At 37.7% G+C, this 22065-nt stretch overlaps 1 long non-coding RNA gene across 1 annotated transcript in view; it reads right to left on the bottom strand.

Annotated features, from left to right (window-relative positions):
- Nucleotides 1-12420: 12420 nt before the first annotated feature.
- The window catches only part of LOC121316046, a 102353-nt gene continuing 92708 nt past the window's right edge, over nt 12421-22065 (bottom strand). Inside the window, exons 4-5 of the long non-coding RNA XR_005950355.1 lie at nt 14150-14838; nt 12421-13000 (exon numbers count right to left, since the gene is read on the bottom strand). This is a non-coding gene — a long non-coding RNA (uncharacterized LOC121316046). The remainder of the gene's footprint in view (nt 13001-14149; nt 14839-22065) is intronic.

Raw genomic sequence — 22065 nt, forward strand, 5'->3', positions numbered from 1 at the left:
GAGTACTGTTTATTATACAAGAAGAAAGTATGAAAAGGTCCTGCGAGTTGAAAAGCTTCTCCCACTATGTCACAATGTGTAAAACACATGTCAATCCAATAGGTTAAAAAACTTAGAGCTACTTTACAGTTGTGGGCTTTTCAATTAATTGCTGGTGCTTGTTCAGCAGCAATGTATACCATAGAATTCCTCTCTGTTTAATTGTTTTCGACATCACTGTCATTTCGGGGCTGAAACTCTCTATTGTCTCGATCCCAGCCACGGCAGGTGTAAGGTGTAAGAATCCCACAAGGTTGTTTCTACCTGCTGGGCACACTGGCATTTAGGTTTAGACATCTCGGTACAGATAGGACATCTTTAATGTAACTTATTTTATTACTTTAAAAAAAAAAATAATGAAAGGGGTAGCAAGTTACTTTATTAAATTCTAAGATTTGTTCGGAGTTGTTCCACTGCATAGTCCTGTTCTACAGCATAGTCGTCCGAAAATTCCTCTCTATAACCACAGAGCCCAGACAACTCAAGAAGTGGCTTTGGGCTCAGTTCACAGAATGTTTTTAGTGCCATTAGTACCATTTCTGTTTTAGTATCAGTGCTAATATCCATCTTCAGCAAATAATCTAACCTACAAAAATCAGTCTGTGTGCTTGAATTAGTGCTATTAACATGTTTTCTTAATAACGTTTTGTGAACACATTTTAGGTGTTTACAGTATGTATTAATTATGTAATCGGTGTAATCCACAAAGTTGTAGGGCACAATTCAACACCTTCTCAATGGCACGTTATTAAAACCAGGAGAAGTCAGCTTTTAACAACAACAACAACAACAAAAAAGGTATTAACCCCATTCTTATATACAGGAGGGGAACAAAGATGTCTGCAGATGTCTAGAAGGCATCAGAGAGCATAAATTAGGCAGGAGAAATCCCATCTGCCCCATATCAGACCCCAAACAGGTGTTTTTCCAGATTACATGTTTGTTTTGCCTGACATGGCAGGCAATATCAGAATTAATATCAGGAAATCACTTTCAATATCTGTTGAGGCAAAGGTTTAATCAGCACGTTTAGTAGAGGTTACAGTGCTGAATTTTCAGTCATTTGTAACAGTTTATGTTATTTCCTATTACAATTATTGTAATTATTAAGAGTCATACCCCAAAATACTATACATTCTCATATAAGAATATTTTGTAGGAATCTTGCAGACAGTTTGCAGTATAAGCCACTAAAACTGACCTGATTGAAATGTTTTGTCAAGATACCAGCTCAGCCTGATTTTTTTAGTGCCCCATCCAGGCAGTTTTGTCTTGGTCTAGTTTTCCCACTCTGTTTTAATATACATGTAGTTTAAAGGGTACATAAGGACCTTTTATTTTATTGTGTTACATGTTCCCATGTGTTGCTACAACTGTTTACGTAAGGTGGGTGTATTATTATTATTATTATTATTATTATTATTGTTACATTTTGACCACTTATTTAAACTGGGTGGACCTCTCAGAACTACATTTCGAATCTTGAATAGATCTGGGCATCATGTTCCATTGTTGTGGAGTGGCACTACAAAAAGCTTGGTCTTCTAGAAATTGTAGGTGTACAATTGTATATAGTGTACATTCCCCTTTTCATACAGCATGTCAAGAGTACCAAGGGCCAATTGTGATGAAATTTACCAAAGACCCAAAGGGGGGTATAGTGTCTGACAGGGGATTATACTACCTGAAGCCAAAGACTGAGAGCTATACTATCCACTGGAAGACACTACATTAACACATGGGCACAATAGTTTTCCACAATAACCCCAAATATCCAGTCCATATATGTTTTACTAAACCTTGAAAAACAGCTTAATATGCATTTGGTTTCCAGACAGTAGTGTAAAACTCTTGCAGCCACAGGTTTAGGTCTTAAGGCTCGTATTTCATGCTTTTTGAGATTGGAGATAATGCTGCAAGATGGTTTGATGTTTTTATTCAAACTTTTTTGTTTTTAGTGTTATTATTGTTTACAGTTTATTGAATCTCATCTTCAGTAAGCTGAGGAAAATAGTCTTCCACCATATATTTTATTTGTAATGTGAAAGGTCACCCCGTCGGCCAAAGTCAGAGAGGTTGCTATGAATATAGATTGTTGTTAAGGACCTTGTGGCCTATAATGCAAACTATAATCTGCCATGTGAATGTGTTTTAATGAATCACAAGACTGATTTTAAAACCAATATTTAATATGTTTATAGCAACGTATTATTAGAGCTGTTGTCTCATCCCTGGATGACATATAATTACAGTAAGACCCATCTCATTGGGAAATACCAGGTTTACAAACAGGTTTGACATAACAGTAATAACTTGCCAAACCAGTTTATAATTTAAGGTATTTCTCCCTGAGCTTAAGCTTAATCAGTAATTTAACAGCAGACAAACTGATACTATATTCATTTTTTAAGATTTCAGTTGAAATTTTGTTTATTTAAAATCTTATACTGTAAATCTAACTTAAGTTGTATTCCTGTGACCAGGATGACTCTAGTGGTGACGTCAGACCCGGAAGCACACAGAACCAAAACAGGTAATGGCGGTGAACCTGAGACGCTACGGCGTCCAGTGTTTTATTAAATAATAATAAACAAAAGATTTAAACAAAACAGCATATGGCACTTGAGGCCAAATAAAACAGACAAATAAAACGACAAAACAGTAAACAAACAGTGGACGAACAGACAAACATGGTGAGTGAAATCAATTACTTTTCCTTCTCTTTGTTTTTAATTCTCTTCTCCACACCCATTCTCCATTCACCGAACACATACAACCCTGAGTGGGTGAAAACATGCTGTAGCAAGACTTGATTAGTAATCAGTCATTCAATTGGAGTCTTGGTACAACTGCACATGAATTAATTAAGTGTAATTCCCCATGCTCACATATTACATTTTACCTGGTTGTGAAGTGTTGTGCAATCCTCGTGCCTAAATAAACATTTTAAACACTTGTGCTCGTAACACATATTTACATTCCGTGTATTTTATATTTTATATTTACATAAAACACTTAATAAACATAAAGAGATGGGACACTCTGCCACATATGCCTCCCTTGTGCGCAGCACACCTAGCCTCAATGGTTACTTCCCCTCTCAGTCCCAAAGTCCCGGTCGTAGTCCTGGCCCAGGAATAGGGGCAGCAATGGGCCAAAGGTGGCGGCCACGGTGGGAGGTTCTCCTCCCATCCCAACAGCTGTAGCGTAAAACAGGCAATCCTGGCCGCCGCCCGGCTGACTGTGGGGGTGGTCTCCTGACCTTCTCCCCCTTCTCTGTAGCCGGCAGCTCCCCCTTGTGGGGCTCCGGCCACCAAATTCCCAGCAGCGATAGTGCTGCGGGGGAGGTGGTCTCCTGACTTCCTCCTTTCTTCATAGCCGGCAACTCCACCTTGTGGAAGTCCAGCCACCAAATTCCCTGCAGGGACATACAGGACAGTGATAGGTGAGTATAAGAGTTTTGAATTGGATACGAGCAGCAGTAGGGAGCCAGTACAGAGATTCGAGGTGCGGAGTAGCGTGGGAGAAACGAGGTAGGGAAAAGGTAAGGCGAGCAGAAGAGTTTTAGATGAGCTTGAATGGACGGGTAGCAGAGGCAGGAAAGCCTAAAGTACAGGCATCTACACTAGAGTATAGAGAGCCCAAAAGGTGTCTGGTCAGGTCACATGGTCCACAGATCTATGCAGAGAGCCACATATAATTCACCTTCTCAATAACCAAGCGTTGCTTTTAATGTCTCTGCAGTTGGTTCTTTGATGTGACAGGGAGTGCTCCTTCAATATTTCTACACTAATTGTAATGAAAAATTTAGGTTTAAAAGTCAAATACACATTTGCAAAAATGTGTGTATCTTTCATGTATCTGATACCTACAAAGTCATCAAAATGCATATTTGGTAAGATATGCTGTAATTATTATTTTATGTTCTAAAAATACAGGTGTTACACCAGCTACAGCTACTAGAATTAAGAACAAGGGTAAAAAGGTAGACAGAGATAAATAAATAGCTTTAGGTCAAAGTATGTGTGCAATGATGTGCTATCAGTTTTTATGTCACTACTGACACTACATGAACCCAACTAATTGTTCAGCATAAAGCCTAGTCAGTGTTTACAGACAAGGTACTTTCCTGTTCCATTAGTCATCATCTGACTTTATTCCTTAACCCTTTGAGGGTATTTTTTTACTTACCCAGTCATACTGCGACACAAGGAAGAAATAAAGGTTACTGTATCTAATGAAACGAAACTTCACTAAAAAAACATTTTACAATATTTGAGTTACGTTGAGGTTCATGTCTAAACAAATATGGTGAAAAACATTGTTGGCTTCAGTGTTTGAAGTAACACAGAACAGGTCAGTGGGCATCCTCTGATCTCATAACCAAGCCAATATTTCATATGAACAGAAATAATTTCTAAGATCAGCCAAGTTACAAGTATGCGAACTAAGCTTTAGATTAGTGCAAGGAACATAACCAATTCATTTTTGTGGTAGTTATGGACCCCATAATCAAGTGCAATCTAATTTAGTATCACTTCACATAGAAAGTTTAGAAATTATGTGGTAACACCCTGTGACAGAAATAGAATGATTCTTAGTGGTAACTCTCCCTCCCAAACTGTGACGCGCTAAGTAACAGGAACAGAATACCCTGGATTGGGTGGCCTGACAGTTAATTCCCAGGGTTAAAAGGAAGTCGGTCATCTTGCTGTTGTATTATATTTAGTTATTTGTTCACAATTATGTACAAAACAAGCTACTGTACAAAGAAAAGAAAATAATATGTGATTCCAATTAGTTGTTTTACACAAGCTTTCATTAAATAAGTATTGTTTGGAAATGTATTAGTGAGGAAAAATATAGCATTGCAAAAGGTTAAAAGATGGTTCACTTGTGAAATCCAAAGTGTAAGCAAATATTATGAGCAAGTGCCTATAATTAAATGGTTGTCTTTTTTACCAATGATTGTCATACTTAACTGATATAGTTTGGTTTTCAGGCTATGTACTGTACCTTCTTTCCTCTAATATGCCCAGTCTAGTTATTTTAAGCTGAGGTATAAATACTTCCTAGGTAGCAATTTGGATAACATACATGATCCAAAGAAAACACTAAAAAGGCCCTATTTGGATTCAGTGTTATAAAACTATAAAGGGTCAATAATAATACTATAGTATGAACTGCAGTACCTTGTTCAACACTACAGTATACAGTATTACAGTTTTTGATGTACATTATAGTAAGCACTATAGTACACTGTAGTATAATGTACTAAGCACTATAATGCCTAGACATTTTGGGTAAACAGTTTTAAAATTGAAAAATAACGCTGTTGCATGTTTGAGACATACAATATGATCTGGAGGTCAGTTTTCAGTATTGTATCCTTCATAGTCCCTGTATCCATTGAAATAAATGCTGTCACTTTTAAAAACTGTAACAAGCCCCTACATGAATTTAAATAATACAAGAAGTTGCTATACAGTTTATATAAACATAAATCACCCTCAGCTTGCATACAGTGCAAAAACTCTCATGATATATTTTTATGGAAATGTAGCAGTGTCATCTGTGAGATGTCCCAGGAAAATAATTATATACTTAATGTATGTATAGAGGTATTTTATTTTAAGTTGGCTCATATAAAAGTCACTTTATTTATAATAAGCAGGGTACACTTTCTCACACAAACACAAAAATTTAGTCAGATTGGCTTTTATTGCAGATGAAACCAATTGCAGTAATATGGGAATTTAACCTCAGGTAAAATGTCACAACTTCAACCCTAAAACACATATATACTGTATTTCTCTTGCAAGTACATGTCTCTGATTATGTAATAAAGTCAAATCTGTGTTTGAACACATTAGGAATATATTGTTTTGGTATAATGTCTATTACTGTCAGCGTTAAACAATACAATTAAACAAAGAGAGCTCTGTTTCATTCTGTATCTGATTGTTAACAGGAACATGAACACTGAAATGAATCATATTGATCTATCTATCTATTTGGTTACAGTACATTATAAAAGCAATAGAACTACAGCAATTGAAAGCTGTCCAAAAGTATTCTCTAAGTAGATAAGAATTACAAAAATTGGATGTTTGACCAAAAAAAAGGTGTGAAGATTATGGAAACAAACCAAACCTGCAGGCAAAAGCCAAATCCCAAGATGATTAAAGATTGTCTGCCCTGAACCAGTGCTTCACTGAATTTGGGCTGATGGGACAAAAAGGTTAAGAATTTGGAATTGCCCCAACAGCCCCAGGGTTAAGGAAAATAGTGTTTTGATTTATTAAGATATTCACCTCTACAAGTCACCTTTTTACTTATATAAAGGAATCACACTACATCACACAATTTCGCAATTCACAAACAAAAGTAATTTGCTAAATAGCGTCACAAATCATCTCATATGCCGTACAGTATTGACCTCAATGGTTTGGTTGCACCTGTACCCTGACTGCACAAAGTAATCTGCTTTTATATCTGCACATTTTGTCACATGACCTAAGGGCAGTTCAAAGGTCATTTTAAAAATAAAATATTTTAAACAATGCATAAAGTAATAGTTTTAGCATAACCAAATAATAATAAAAACATCCAAAAGTAATTCCTGCTAAATCTGCAAGAAATATCACCCTAAACTTACAATCACCTAGAAATTTGTATTTACATATATTTAAAAAGTATTTCCCCCTTTGTTTTGAAAGGATGGAGGGTCATGGGACTTCACTCTAACCCAAAGTCACAGTCAATATTCTTACAAATAGAAAACTCCAAACAAAACAGCTAATTAAATGAGGTAAGTTATATATTTCCTTTATATTAACCTTACATAAATGTCCTTTATACACAAAAATCTAAATATTCAAGGTAAACAAAAGGAAATAATAATGTTTTATATGCGTTTAAACTGGTCAAAGATAAAGACTGAATTAATTGGTACTGGTATCAACAAATAATTAGTAAGCAGTATAAAGGTATTCACCTATTTAAATACTATGTTTTCTTTACAAACAAGTGTGCGTAAAACATGAATTAACAATTGAATCCTTAGGTTTAGACATCCTGTCCCACTCAGGGATAGGAAATTGCTGTACAGTGGTGGAGGGAAGGTGAAAAATATTTTAAAGTGTGAGCTTTTAGGTAATTTTGAGAAGGATTGTGTGGGTGAAAGAGGAAGAAAAAAATAGGGGTATGGTTCCTCAATACCGGTACTTTCTGATAATTTTTTTAAATGCAGGCAGTGTTTCATATGACTCAGACATATGAAACTAAAACACATTTAACTGTGAAAAACCCTTCTCAAGTGCTATACATGGAAAGACGCTGTATATCAAAAAATGTTTATCCACCAGATTATAGCCTAATCACAGTGGTGCTGGAGCTGTTAGCACAGATTGCAGGGCAGTGTTTACATTTTGGTGGACAAAGAGCAATAAATTTGAGAGCTACTGCATGTCTGGGCGTCTCCATACCGGAGAGCAATTGAACCACTTGCCTGGTAGTTCTCCTTACTGGCTGTGGATTTCAGATTTGGCAGCCTGCAGCAGTCTGAGCAATTATGTAATTAGTGCTGGCATTTGAGCACGAGATGCAAGAGCTGATGTTAGAGGCAGCAGTGATATCTCGTGACAGAGACAATGGAAAAGCAAATGTGAAGGGAACATTGTTTTCATTCAAGATTGCTCAAATAAATCTAATTCTCACTAATTGTATGTTGCTGTGCAGATCCCAGTTAGAGATTTAAAACATTCTAAATGTTGCTTGATTACTGCATTTAGTTTGTACAGTAATTGCCAGTGAAAATGGTTAGAATCACGATAGATATAGTTTGTTTATAATGACTTGTGTTAACACAGAAAGGTAACAGAACAAAACTGAAATTGAAATTTCAACTGAATCAGGTAGGCTGTTCAGACCTGAAGGATTTACAAAAAAGTAACAATGTATTTAAGTTTCTAGGTCAGGACACAAAAGTTTAAAAAACAATTCACCAGTCTGGCTGTATTACTTTCTTCATTTTCATTGTTTAGTTGACATTAGCTGTCAAAAAACAGCAACAATGGGTTATTACCCGAATACCTACTTGAAACTAATTGTTGTGAGGAATAGGGAAATTAGAGTGAACTAACTGTGAGTTTCTGCCTTGAAGACACATAATTGGACAGGAAAAACTGGGCTAAATTGGTTGTACAACACTGGTCCTTGGGAGGGGGTGAGGGGTGGCATTATTAATTGAGGACTTAGTTGGAACTGAGCCTGGTTTAAATCAAAATCATGGTAGTGCTATAGACAATTCTAAAGTATAGCTATGGCAGTGCCATAAACTTTGGTTTGATTCAGACCTTAGTTTGGAATAGACTAAAAAAAGACTGACAATCCAGTACCAATCCTCTATAGTGGATAGACAACTCTTAAATAATGTACAATCAACACATGTGGATCAATTTCATAATAGCATAAATACTATTTGTAAGGCCGGATATACTCAAGCAATTTTTATTGTCAATTCTAGTTGACACAAAAAAAAATTGACAACTGAATTGCTGTTTGCTTAATGTGCCACACACACTGGGATATTGCCAATTATTTTAAACAATTTTAAGATGTTGCCTGTTTGCAGGTAAAATATATTTCTGCAGCTGCTATTGTAATTGGAATAATTTTGAAAAGACATTTCATAGAAAAAGTTGAGTGAGGACCAGAGAGTAGGTGTGCTGCAGAAACAGCATTGAAGCACATGTTTTGATGCAGGAATTGTGCTTAGAGGATCCTGTAGGATTGGAGATTTTTTTTATGCACGTCTCAGTCGACATTTGAAGAGATGTGTTGGCTTGAGTGAGTTCAATCATTGCAAGGCAAAATACAAATATGAGGGAGTTGAGTTCTCCTGAGTGCCAATAACCTTTATGGCAATTTTGTCCATTACTGTCGGTGGGGTTTTCCCAAAAATGTTAGCTACTTATATTTATTTTCTTTTTTTATTGTAGTCTTTTATATTCCACACATCTAACACCCCATAAATATTTTCCATCATGAAAAAAAATCAATCAATTGCAAAGTTTCGTCATGTATCCACTGCCATGCTATACTTCCTATTTTGCTAAATTTAGAGTGAAATCAAGCAATTAGAAAATTTAGTTTCACTGGCTGAACACACCCAGGCACACAGAAATATTTTCAACTGAACTGCTGAAGATAGAGCAGTGGTCTATTTTAGGAAATGGATTGCCAATAAAAATTTTGTTGAAAACCCGAGTCAATTAATGACACATGGTCAATTTGAATTGTCAAAAATAAATTGCTTAAAAAATTGCTATCTCCAGCCAAAGAACTTTAGAACAACTTTTTGTCCAGTATTGTCAACTGGCTAAGGGTCCAAGAGTCCAAGGGGCCTATTTAGCAAATATGTGCCCAGCCACTGCTTCAGTAGCGACCGCCTCAGTGGATACCCGTTGTCCTCTAATAACCAGCCTCTCATCCTGCTGAAATGCAGCTGCCACCTGCGAATTAGTGAGCATAAACAAGTCATCAGCGGAGAAACGATAGTTTGCATACACATTTGTGATGTAGTCATTGGCATCACAGATCACACACTACTTGTACGCTGACAGAATAAGTTCCCTTACGATTTACGTAGAGATGCCTGTTCTGTGTTGGTGCGCGTACCTTACAAGTGTGTGTTTACAAGCAAACAGTGTGCTCTCCACATGTCTCCTTCCATGTCAGCCTGAAGCAGTTGGCAGATACCAGTGATTGTTTGTTTGTTGAGGCGAAATTCCTGCATACATTATGTGTCAGACAGGCTCAGAAAAGGCAGATGACTTCTAAGTATTTGGGGACGTTTCCTCCTCCTCTCTTTGTCTGGCCAGGTAAAAATTATTATTATTATTATTTATTTATTAGCAGACGCCCTCATCCAGGGCGACTTACAATTGTTACAAAATCACAGTACGAAGAATCACATTACAAAGTATCATATTAATCCACTGCACACTCGTATTTATTTTATTTCTGTTTATTCTCAATCCTTTCTTTGCCTGCTTCTCTGGTAGTTTCACTGGTATTTATATTCGACCAAGTAATTTGCGCATAGTTTAGTCCTGGTTTTCACATGTCTGCTAAAACGCAAACGCTAAAGCTGTTGATGGTTTGCTAAATCACTACATTTGTATGTAGTTCAGCCTAAAGTTCAGCCCATGTCCAGCGCTAATGGCAGATGGGCACTAAAACACGGTTGCTAAATCACATATGTCAGCAAAGTCAGTTTGCCCACACGTGTGCCTGATTCTGGTGCACTAACTGTTCACAAAAGTGTGTTGCAATTGCATTAGGGGTTTGCGAACATTGCTAAATAGGGTCTGTGATACAAAGACAATGATTATTGGTGGTAAATCTCCCTCTCGACCTGTGAGGGTGCTAAGTAACAGGAACAAAACATTTCGTTCTGAGAGTTTAAAGGAAGTCGGTCGTGTAGAACATAGAGGGAGCTTCGGTACACTAACTTATTGACCTGGAGGGCAAATGATGTGGCAGCTGCAGATCATAAAGGAAGCTGCAATCGTTTACCAAGGGGTCATGAGGCCAGCACAAACCCAGAACAGCAATTCACTTGTACCACTGTAAAGCTGTATTGCACCACAATCACTAATTCATGCACTAACTGGACTTGTGTATGTGTTTTGTGTTTAATGTGGGGATACAAGAATGGGACTATTTTGGGACCAGCCCAGGGATTATAAATGTAAGTAATACACACATTATTATTTACTGTTTATTTTGCCATCAGGGCATGGACTTAAAAGAAAATAAAACAAACCTTTTCACCTGGATTACAATTGTCTGTTCTTTAATCACCTGCACCTGTACACTATCAACCACTTTGCCACAGGGCCCCATATCTTTGAGAACAAGATTCAGAAAAAAAAAATCTCAATACTAAGTATTGTATTGCAATTTTTGTTGCAGTAATTAGAAAATGATAATGATCCAATAGAAAATACATTAAAAAATATCACTTGACTGGATCATTATTCCAAATTGCCATGTACTAGGTTGGAAGAGTAATTTCTTGTCAGTAAAAAGTCAAAGTCATTTTTTTCTCCTTGTCTGGATGATAGGGATCAAATTTGGTTGAGTAGGCCTGATCAAATACTACAAACTAAAGATCTCACAATGACCAGTTTACTTCAGCTAAAATGTGAAAGTATTTTTTTTTTTTAAATATTAAATATTAACCACATCCTTCTAATTGCAGGAGTTCCTCCCACGTCTGTCTGCTGACATGAAGTACAGTAATACTTTCTGAATAGAGTTCTTTGTTTAAGGCAGCCACAGTACAATGCAGACACAAAGCATCTGTAATAGGGCCTGCTGGTACTTCTAACTGTGGGTCCCATTGTAAGATATCGTTTGCATCTATGCATCACAGAATAGTCATGCTGCTCGAAACCTGTTCTTAACATAAGTGGGTGAAGCACCTGTTAAGTCATTTTACAGAAAGTATACAATAAACAAGAATGTATGACTTATTTTTTTTCCAAAAATGACATATTACAGTACATTTTGGAATATATTTTCATTACAGTAAAAGTATGAGGGTGTTTAGTTGCTAAGATCTTATCAGGTGCTCCTTTTTTAAAGTGACGAATGTGCTTTTGGAAAACACTACAGACAACCTGCTTTAGTGATCCCCAGTTAAATTATTATGAATACTGTAGTTAAAATAATTGTTATGCCCATAGAAAAAATGCCTTTCTACTTGCTTTGAAATAAGACCCAATGTCTGAACAGTTACAGTAACTATACTTACTTTAAATATTTATGAGGCAGTATGGATAGTTTTGCCCTATTTATGCGTTTAATTTAAAACATTTTTATTGTTACATTTCTTAGGTCAAATTTACTCTATTTACATACAAGTTATTTTTTCCAGTTAGACTTTTGGAAGTAAAAGAAACATAAGTTAAAGTGTTTTTGGCCTTGAAATGCAGAATTCAAATTTGCTCAAACTGTTTATTACATAGCAGTATTTGCTTAGCAGTCCTATTACTGGTATTACTTATATTACTAGTAAGGCTACGATTGTGTCACGGAGGTCACGGAGGTCACGGATTCTGTGATTTTAAGAGATGTCCGTGACTTCATGAAAATTCCCATAAGTGTAAAATTTTACACACAAAAAAAAAAAAAAAAGCATGTGATGTGCTAAAAACACAGCTGCATAGCATGGTGTAGCAGGCACGTGTAGCGGTGTAGCTCAGCCAATGAAATGTGTTGTAATTGAGCAGTTAAGCATTTAAAGGCTTACATCAACGACAGTGGGAACGGAGTTTGGAATTGAAGTCTTTTTTAATAGAGTGTGCTTGTTTGGAGATGGTAAACATTAAAACTGTGAGTCAATCAGTGGTGGAAACAGTTCAGAAATACAAAATTCCTTTTGATGAAATTATTGCTTTTGTTACAGACAATGCTGCATATATGAACAAAACCTGGGAAGTTGTTGCGCAACGTTTTTTTGAGCTCTGTGCAGCATCTCCGGCTGCACGTCGCAGCTGATTTAAATCACAGACACACACACACTTGTGCAGGAACCAGCGAACCTGCTCCCTGTTACAGTTGTACTGTTGCTCCTGGCGATGCTGAGAGTTTTACATTTTCCTGTGCCAAACGACCAACTAATGCTAGACGGTCTCTTAACATAATTACATACTTGACTATATTTTTAGAAGTTTTTGTTTGCTCCTCCCAGCCTTCTTTTGAGGATACCCCATGGTTGTCCCCCATACAGCAGCTCAAAGGGAGAGAACCCGATCGCGCTCTGAGGCACCTCTCTCACAGCAAACATCAGGTAGGGGAGGAGTTTCACCCAATGTTTCTGCTCTTGGTTGATAAACCGCTTCGGCATCTGTTTTAAAGTATGATTAGAATGTTCCACCAATCCATCTGTCTGCGAATGATAAACAGAGGTTCAAATGAACTTAATTTGCAATAATTTATATAATTCCTTCAAACACTGTGACATAAAGTTCGTTCTGTGATCGGTGAGGATTTCTTTTGGAATCCCTACTCTCACTATAATCTGCACTAACTCTTGAGCAATTGCTGCAGCGCTAGTGGATCTCAATGGTACTGCCTCTAGATGTCTAGTAGTGTAGTCCACCGCTACCAAAATGTGCGTATAACCAGAGTCAGACTGATTCAATAGACCCACTATGCCCATAGTAATGTGTTCAAAGGTAATTGAGATCAGGGGCAGTGGGACCAGCGGGGCTGGGCGAACCCGCCCCGGAGCTACTTGCTGCCATTCACCTCACAAGAACTTCCCATCAAATAAAACTGAGCCAATATTCGTTCCCGAGTCTTATCACTACCTAAATGGCCTGAATATCGTAAGTCAACTGCATGATCTCACGTCAAAAAGACTGGGGAACGAGTAATTTTGTTATAATCTGACTTGTGCTCGTAGCTTGGGATACTCTATATAGTAAGTGCCCGACAATAATGTGGTGAGAATATGTAAACGGCCGGTTATCATCTACATCCTTCCCCTCAATAGACCGAACCTGCCCCCAGATGTGTGCCAGTGAAGGATCATTCTTTTGTTCCAACGCTAGGTCCACATCTCGGTCCCAGAATTTCAGGATATCGAATGGAGCTAAAGTATCTTTAGCACTGGGCCCTCAGTAACCCGCCCCCGCAGGTCACACTGAGTCCCGATCCCCTTTCCCTTACATTTGACAGATTCCGAGGTTTCCCCCACCAAACCCCAGCCTTGTTTCGTTCCTTCTCATTTTTCAACTCTTCACTCTCTTTTAGTTTTTGTCAGGTGAAATAGGGAATGGAACAAATCAGTGCGCAGTGGAAAGATATTCCCAATAGCTTCCCCCGCTGCTCCCAGAGTCTTTATTAATCATGCTATCAAAATGTATCCAGTCTTGACCTAAAATGACTGGATATGGCAACTTTTCAGCCACAGCCACGATTACGCGGTGGGTATGACATCCAATCGTCAAATCTAATTTAGTGAGAGGGTAGTCCTTGTTATCTTGTACATTAACAATGCAAGGCCCCTCCCAATCATTACCCCTGAACTTACCTGGTGCTATCAGGACATAATGGGCGGTCACGTCATATTCCATTGTGGACGGGCAATTTCTGGCGAAGGTGGCTGACCTCCTGTCACTGGTAACAGGTGGGGCGAAAGGGCACCCACAGAGCTTGCGTGTTCCACTGCAGGTGGAAGGGGTGCTCTGCTCTTACTCGACTGCAGGTCACCCTTGATCTCCATTGTGCTGGAGGGAGGCCGCCCATGTGGTGACGTTGCAGTGTTGGTCCATGGGTAGTGTGGATGAAGCGCTGTGGTGGTCCAGCCAATTGTGGCTTGTTGGAGGCAGGAGCAGGAATGGCAACCACTGGAGGGGTAAGAGGTGCATCCTCAAACCCTTCAGCCAATCTGACTGCTGCATTCAGCCTGGTGGGACGATGGCAGCTGACCCAGTTCTGCACGTCTGGTCCCAGCACCTTTATGAACTGCTCAATTAGCAGGTCTGTGTTTATTGACAGAACACAAAAAGAACTATCCCCCTACCTGCAAAGGTATCGATGGGGGAACACGGCTGGCTTGCAGACCAAAAACAAAAACAAATAATAGTATTTAATAACCCCCAATCCACATTCCCGTGCATGAAAGTGTGCTCTTCAATCTGCAGGGGGGTGCTGGTGTTGTAATGCTCTGTTTATGTGGGCTGGCTCTGTGGCTGCAGTCCCTGGCTCCTTACTCGTCCTCTATGAACACAAAAGAAAACAGCCCGTAACAAAATAAACAAAACACTCAAGCTAGTGGTTACATTCTCAGCACAAGGTAACATACTGATGTAGCTGCTTCCCCTTTTTACTCACAAACTCCTCCCTGCAGACACCTCCCACAACTGATTGCAATGGAGTCGTTCCGGGTACTTGCATCTACACGCTCCCCCTAATATGGTCACTTTCTGGTTTCCACCTACCATCAAGGTGGTCCATCTAGGAGGCAGCATACCACCATCCTTACACAGCGCTCTTTCTGGTTGGGAGGGAGATTTACAACATTTCTCTCTATCACACATGCTCTTTTTATCACTATTCCTCATTCTGCTTGAATACCTATAAACAAAGCAGCCATTCGCTTTAATGAATGAAACACAAGCCGAAACGCAAGTAATACTTTCTTATCAAAATAAAACATTTTAATTTATGATGTTTGTTCATCTGGTCATTTATTATTATTAAAAATATATATGTTAAAAAAATTGGACTTAAAATCTGCATCATTAAATATAAGAAAGTAAATGAACAGATGAAAGACCAGCCTAGCAATTGAAACATACATGTCAGTGACAGCACATTTCATCACTAAAGAATAACAATTAAAGACCATAAATCTTGCCACAAAACCTCTTGCAGAAAGACACACAATTGAAAACATTGTGACCTGGATTGAAGAAGTGCTTAACAAATTTGAATTACAAGTACCTTTTATTTGTGTATTAGTTTGTGACAAGCTGCAGCCAGAAAACTGAAGGACAAGTTCAGCTGGGCAAACATCAGCTGTACAGAGCACACAATTCAATTAGTAGTGAATAATTATCTGAAAGCTACTAGTGACCGAGCTGTTGGAGCAGCAAGATGTTTGGTGGAACATTTCCATAGAAGTGAGGCAGCATCAGATGAGGTTGCCACAACATCCCGGGTTCATCACAGTAGGATTGAGACTGAAAATTGATGCATTTTTGTGTGGTGTTTATTTTTAATAACCAAACGTAACCAATTTTGTCAAATAATAATAAAACAATGAAAAAACACCTCCAAAATAAAAAAAAATGCCAAATTCAAGCCCTATTTATTATTAATTTTAAACGACAATATAATTACGAAATTAATGTAATAAATTAAAAAAATGGGTACACAAAGCCTTAGAGCTAGATTTTAAATAGGTTGCAAATTGGCACTGTTTGAAATAATGAAGTGCGATCCTCTTACAATATTCATTTGCAAGTTGAATCAATTTCAATGGCATTTCAAACAGTGTCTGGGGTAAGTACTGCTGCTGAATGTGCTTCAGGGAGTTTAAAAGGGACCAAAAACAAAGCAGAAAGAGTACTCGGAACTGAAAATGCAAGTCAAAAAGGAAGTTAGGAAGGCCAAGAGAGAGAGATAGAAATGAACATTGCTAAGAGGGCTAAAACCAATTCCAAAATGTTTTTCCATTATTACAACAGCAAGTGAACATTCCAAGAAGAGGTTAAATGTCGAAGAGATACAAATGCAAAATAATAGATAAAGAAAATGTGGCAGAGCACAGCTCTGCCCTTTAGAAATTGGCAGGGATGGGGTTAAATTCTGCTAACTGCCTGGGTTCATTATGTTCAGGTGGCTGGGGTTGATTAGATGATTAGTTTAATTAACGATCAATCAACACCCAGCCACCTGACATAAAAGGAGGCCTCTGCTTCTCATTTAGGGAGAGGGAGCTGAGGAAGCAGGTTGGTGTTTTGTTTGTATGTTTGAATCCAGTGAAGGCATTGTCCAGCCTGGAAATTGTTATTTTTGCTTTTTGTCTTGCTTTATTTGTGTTTAAATCCTTTTATTTTGGCCCTTGTGCCCTTTCATTTGTGTTTATTTATAATAAAATAGTAATTTTTTTGAACTACAGACTGTCTCTGGGCCTCTATCCACTCGCCAGCCTGCCACATTTGGTGTCAGAGTGGGATAGCGCCACCTAGAGCAAAAATAAGTGGCATTTAACCATTTCCTTTAATATATTTGGAGATGAAACTCCAGATAACTGGTACAACACCAACTTCCTGAGTGAAGACAGCAGTCCACCTGAAAAAAAAATTACAAATAAAATAAGTGCACCAGCAACTGTCAAGAGTAGACACATAACAGTAGATGAGGAACATTGAAAAAAACACTAAAAAAAAAACCCCAAAACACTACAGCACATGCTGTTAATGTACTAAAAGACTGGCTGAAAGAAAAAAAAAAAATATGCCATTCATTTTAAGGAAATAAAGTCCAAACCACAATATTAAGGGAATTTTTTGCCAGTGCAACAAGTTCAACTGGGGACCAGTTTTCAGTCTCAGGTTTTATAATGCTGAGCTGAACAGTAAATAGATATTTTAACAGTAGAAGTTTTAACATCTCTGCTGACAGTGACAGTCATGAAAACTCTTAGAAAAGCAGGTAACGACGAGGCCAGACATGACCCCCTGAATTACCGGCCTGGATTTTAAGCATCTGCAGGAAACTGAGGTACTGTCCCCTGACACCGCGGTCAGATTGGTGTGTAAAGTCTGGTTTGATCTTCAACTTAATCTGGCACGACTTGGACGCAAGGGTGTCTGACAACAGCCTCCATCGCAGTAGTTGCCCTGCCTTCTTCAGTGTCACTTGAAACTCCACCAATCACCAGCTTGTGCTCAGCCCTCTAGTTTCTAGTGAGATGCCACTTTTGATGCAGATATTCACAATAAACGGACATGTGCAATTTATTTTTAATAAGTGAACAATACATTTAATTAAATTACATTACACTTGGGATTACATTAAACTGCAGATGTATACACAATAAAAGTTTCTAGTTTTGTCTTAATTTAAAATGTGTTTTAATTATTTTAATTTTTTTCTCCCCCCAAATGACAGGTAGCAGTTTTATAAGTGGTATAAACCACTATGGGCTATGTGTTTCCGATGATATATACCACTTCTGTGGTCGTTAAAGGCCCTTGGCTTACATCTTGGGCCTTATCATCACCCAGACATGCTTATATTTCATGGGATACACACGGCCCGTTGTGGTTTATACCTTATATATAACAGTCTATATCGTACCCTTATCGTGTTCCGTCCATATCGAAAAAAGAAATATATATAGCACAATTGAAAAAAAACCACGTCTACGTTTACATATTTTTATTATTAGATTTCCAGCACTGATTTACAACTAGAAAGGAATGGCCTAGAGCAGTCGTTCCCAAACCGCTCCTGAGGACACAACATGTCTGCAGGTTATATATATATATATATATATATATATATATATATATATATATATATATATATATATATATATAGCACAATTGAAAAAAAACCACGTCTACGTTTACATATTTTTATTATTAGATTTCCAGCACTGATTTACAACTAGAAAGGAATGGCCTAGAGCAGTCGTTCCCAAACCGCTCCTGAGGACACAACATGTCTGCAGGTTTTCATAATAACTGAGCTCTCAATTGTTTAATTAGACCCTTAATTGAACTGATAATTTGCTTAATTAGATCTTTAAATTGTTTTCAGCTTTACCAGTTGCATATTTCAAGTTAGCTGTAACATTGTATAAGTAACTTGAACTCTGCAATGGTTTCAGAGCTGAAAACAAAAGCAAATGATCAATAATTAAAGCACACTATGTGCCTTGCACTAGTTTCAAAATAGGTTCCTATAAGTTATATATTTATTTTATTTACTACATTTAACTGAAATCAAAGTAAGGTGACAATGATGTTTCATGGCAATATCTCAAATTCAATTAATTAATAGCCACAGGAAAGAAAACCTGATATTACTTCATGTAGCATTTGGACATCTTGCAGCTGGTTCCATGACCCCAGTTAACACTAATCTTGGACTACCTTACCTAAAGCAACATTAGGTAGTTCAAGACTAATGCTATTTAGGGTCTGTGAAACTAAGCAGTAGTGCCAAGATTTGTGCTGCGAATAGGGCTAATCAGAGTGTGTGGAATCAGCCATTTATGTTTTAAATTGCTGTATCAAGTGCTAGAATTTAAGAAAAGTAACAACAATCTTGCAAGGAACCCACTTAATTAAGGTGATTTTCAGGTATTTAAAAAAAAAAAAAAAAAAAAAAAAACCTCATGCTTCTGCCATGAAGCCTAAACTAGTGATTATTTTTCCCTTTTAATTAATTACATATAAAAATACACACCCTGTAATCCTGATTATACAAGTGTGACAGGGTAGCAACAGGGCCCAGGCTGGTTACCGGCAAGAAAGACACAGAGACAGAAAACCTAAGTTTTACTCACAAAGCACACTTTAACAAAATAAATATGGCACATGGGAAAAAATAAAAGATTCAAACAAAACACTTGTAGGCTGGGCCTTCATTACAAAGTTACAAAACAGTACACAACCTCCCTTCACCAAACAATGGCATCCCCAGTTAGCACTCAAGTACCTAATTGGGGAAGGGCCACACCTGTAACTGCTAGCAGTGACAGATTTAACCCCATAACGTATCCATATATTATAACGTCCTTAGTTATGAAAAATTATTTTAAAAAACACAACAAACCATGGTAAACCACAGTAAATGCATTGTATGAACATGTGAAAAAATATGTAAAAACTGCAAAAGTAACAATCAAATTTACACTGGTAAGTGTTTTTTTTGTGTGTGTGTTTGTTAAATAATTGAGTATTGTAACACAACGTTCCTATCCTCCTCTATACATAGTGAAAAGTCCACAACTGTGACCTGCTTTAGAATATTATTTTAAGTCTCATGTTAGTGTCACCCGATACTTTTATTTAAATTTAGTGCCTTTCACACTAAAGTGTCCCAAGGTGCCGCACAATAAAATGCCCATGAATTTATAAAAATTGTGAACTTAAATACAAGCAAAATAAAAGCAGAATTTCCCAAATACACTTGGTAAACAGTGTAAGAATGAAAACAAGATAAAGAAAAAAAATGTCATCACGTGCAATTTGGTTCAAGAGATGAAAACTAAACTGCCTGGACTAACAAGATAGCTAGGTGGACTTTCTATGAATGACCTTAACATTACCTCATGAGAGTTGATATTTGGGGTTATTATGCTACATGTTTTTAGATCGTGTTGTCAGCTTGTATATGTTTCACGCTTTAGAAACAATATTTTCTGTTAGTAATATTAGAACACCTGAAAACAAGTATTTATGATATTTAATTATGTATGACCTTTGCTCTGATCATATTTACTTTATGATCTGCTTTGCTTTGCAAAACTGTTACTTTCATTGTCATACTTGTATCCTGTTTCCTTATGTTTTTGCAGTGAGATCAACTCTCATGTGATTGGTTGTAAGTGGCTGTACATGATAGGATGCTTTCACATGCTGTATCCAATTAAATTCCAATGTACAGGTCAGTGGATGTACGTTCAACTTCTGATCCATTAAATAAGGTATATTGAAGGACCTTTGTTTTATATTAAATTTCCCTGGAATTAATCTGAGTTTGTAAAAATAAAAATTAATTCTGCAGTTTTTAGGGTAAATTTCAGGTAATACTGGGGGGGTCGGATGGAGCTTCTCACTACTGTAGCACTGATAGAAGAAGAAACTTGTATCACTACTGCAGTATGGTAAACAGACAACCTTGTGTTGCACTGCAACTGATTTCTAATTTACTTAAATGTATTTACTGAATGTAAAACCTGGAATTGTTTTGGTCTTGTTAGGGCCTTGTGTATCCAGTAAACCCCCCATTTTATTGACATGCCATTCATTTTAGCTAATGTCACTATGTCTGTTCAACTGAAATGGCTATAAGTTGTACAAGGTATTGTATACTACACAATTTGTCCTTCATAGCTAAAAATTACAAGGATGTGAAAATCACTAAAAAAGAAAAGGCCATGGATATAAAGTGGTTTACAATATAAACTGATGTCAACTGATGAGAGCTATCAATTAGACATTGCACTTGGTGGGTTTTTTTTTTGTGAATAAGTATGTGTGGCAGTGTGATTGCCCTGCACAGTGGTAAATTGGTGTTGGTGTGGTTTATATGTGGGAATGGGTTTATTTTGTGATGTTTTGGGACTTGATTAGTTTGATTGTATTATTGTTTACAGACGGGCGCTCGATTGAGACTTGCTGCCTGCTATGCTTGGTTGAGGGAAGGGCAGCAAGTGATTGGCTGTGCTGGTCCTCAATCAGCACGTGGGCGGGTCTCGACCGAGTGTCCGTCAGTTTAAAAACATCCGCGGGAGATTGCTCGGGGCTGCTGCAAGGCCTGCCGTTTTCACGGCACCTTTTGAGTTATAGTTGGGGGTATTGTGTTTTATTTTGCACTTTTTGTACAGTTTGCTGTATTTGTCCTCAGTGCGTTACCATCGCTGGTAACGTCACATGACCGCCTTTATTTTACTTTCGTTTTCTGTTTGTTGTTAATAAATCCCGAGCGCCTGTGCTGTCGTTTCAACACCACCTCAGTCTCTCTGTATGCTTGAACAGCGGCGACCCACACGTGTGACTCGAGGAAGACCCTGTCACAGTATGTTTAAAAAAAAGAAAATTGGTGACTTTGGTGTTTTGTAACTGAACTGTATCCTGTGAAGACTGCCGATGCAGCATTTGACACTAAATGTCAGTTTATCAGCCGAGGTGATTATTGATTGTTAATTGCGTTGTAAAGTAATTCTATCCTGTGGTTACTTAGTGAAGCCCGGCCATGCAGCATTTGACAGGCTGCACAAAACATGACAATAAGCGGGTTTGTGAGATGATATTAAGAAAGGTAATTTCTTAAAGAACCTATCGTGCATGGCGAGTGGTTTTTGAAAAATTGTGATAATAAACAGGGCATGATATTATGCGAGGTGATATAAAATGAGTTAATCTTTATATACACACACACAAACACAGAACACAAGATAACCCAGTTTCAAACACAATTGTCATTACCGATGGTGCCTGCTGAAGTGAACTGGAAATAGATAAATGCAAAGAGGTTGTATAGTGTATCATATACTGAAGCACATGAATAAATTTAAACTTTGAATGTTGACCAGCATGCTTATCCAGTCAAACACAACAACATCATTGCAACTCCTATCTCATTGTAAGTCCAGTGGAGTATTTTTTTTTAACACCTCCCACCCCTCCCCCAACTCCCTGTTTACCACAAACTTGGGCCCAACTTTTAATTTCTCCCTTACATGCACAGGGGCCAAGAGAT

The sequence above is a fragment of the Polyodon spathula genome, chromosome 5, assembly GCF_017654505.1.
Source record: "Polyodon spathula isolate WHYD16114869_AA chromosome 5, ASM1765450v1, whole genome shotgun sequence".
NCBI lineage: Eukaryota > Metazoa > Chordata > Actinopteri > Acipenseriformes > Polyodontidae > Polyodon > Polyodon spathula.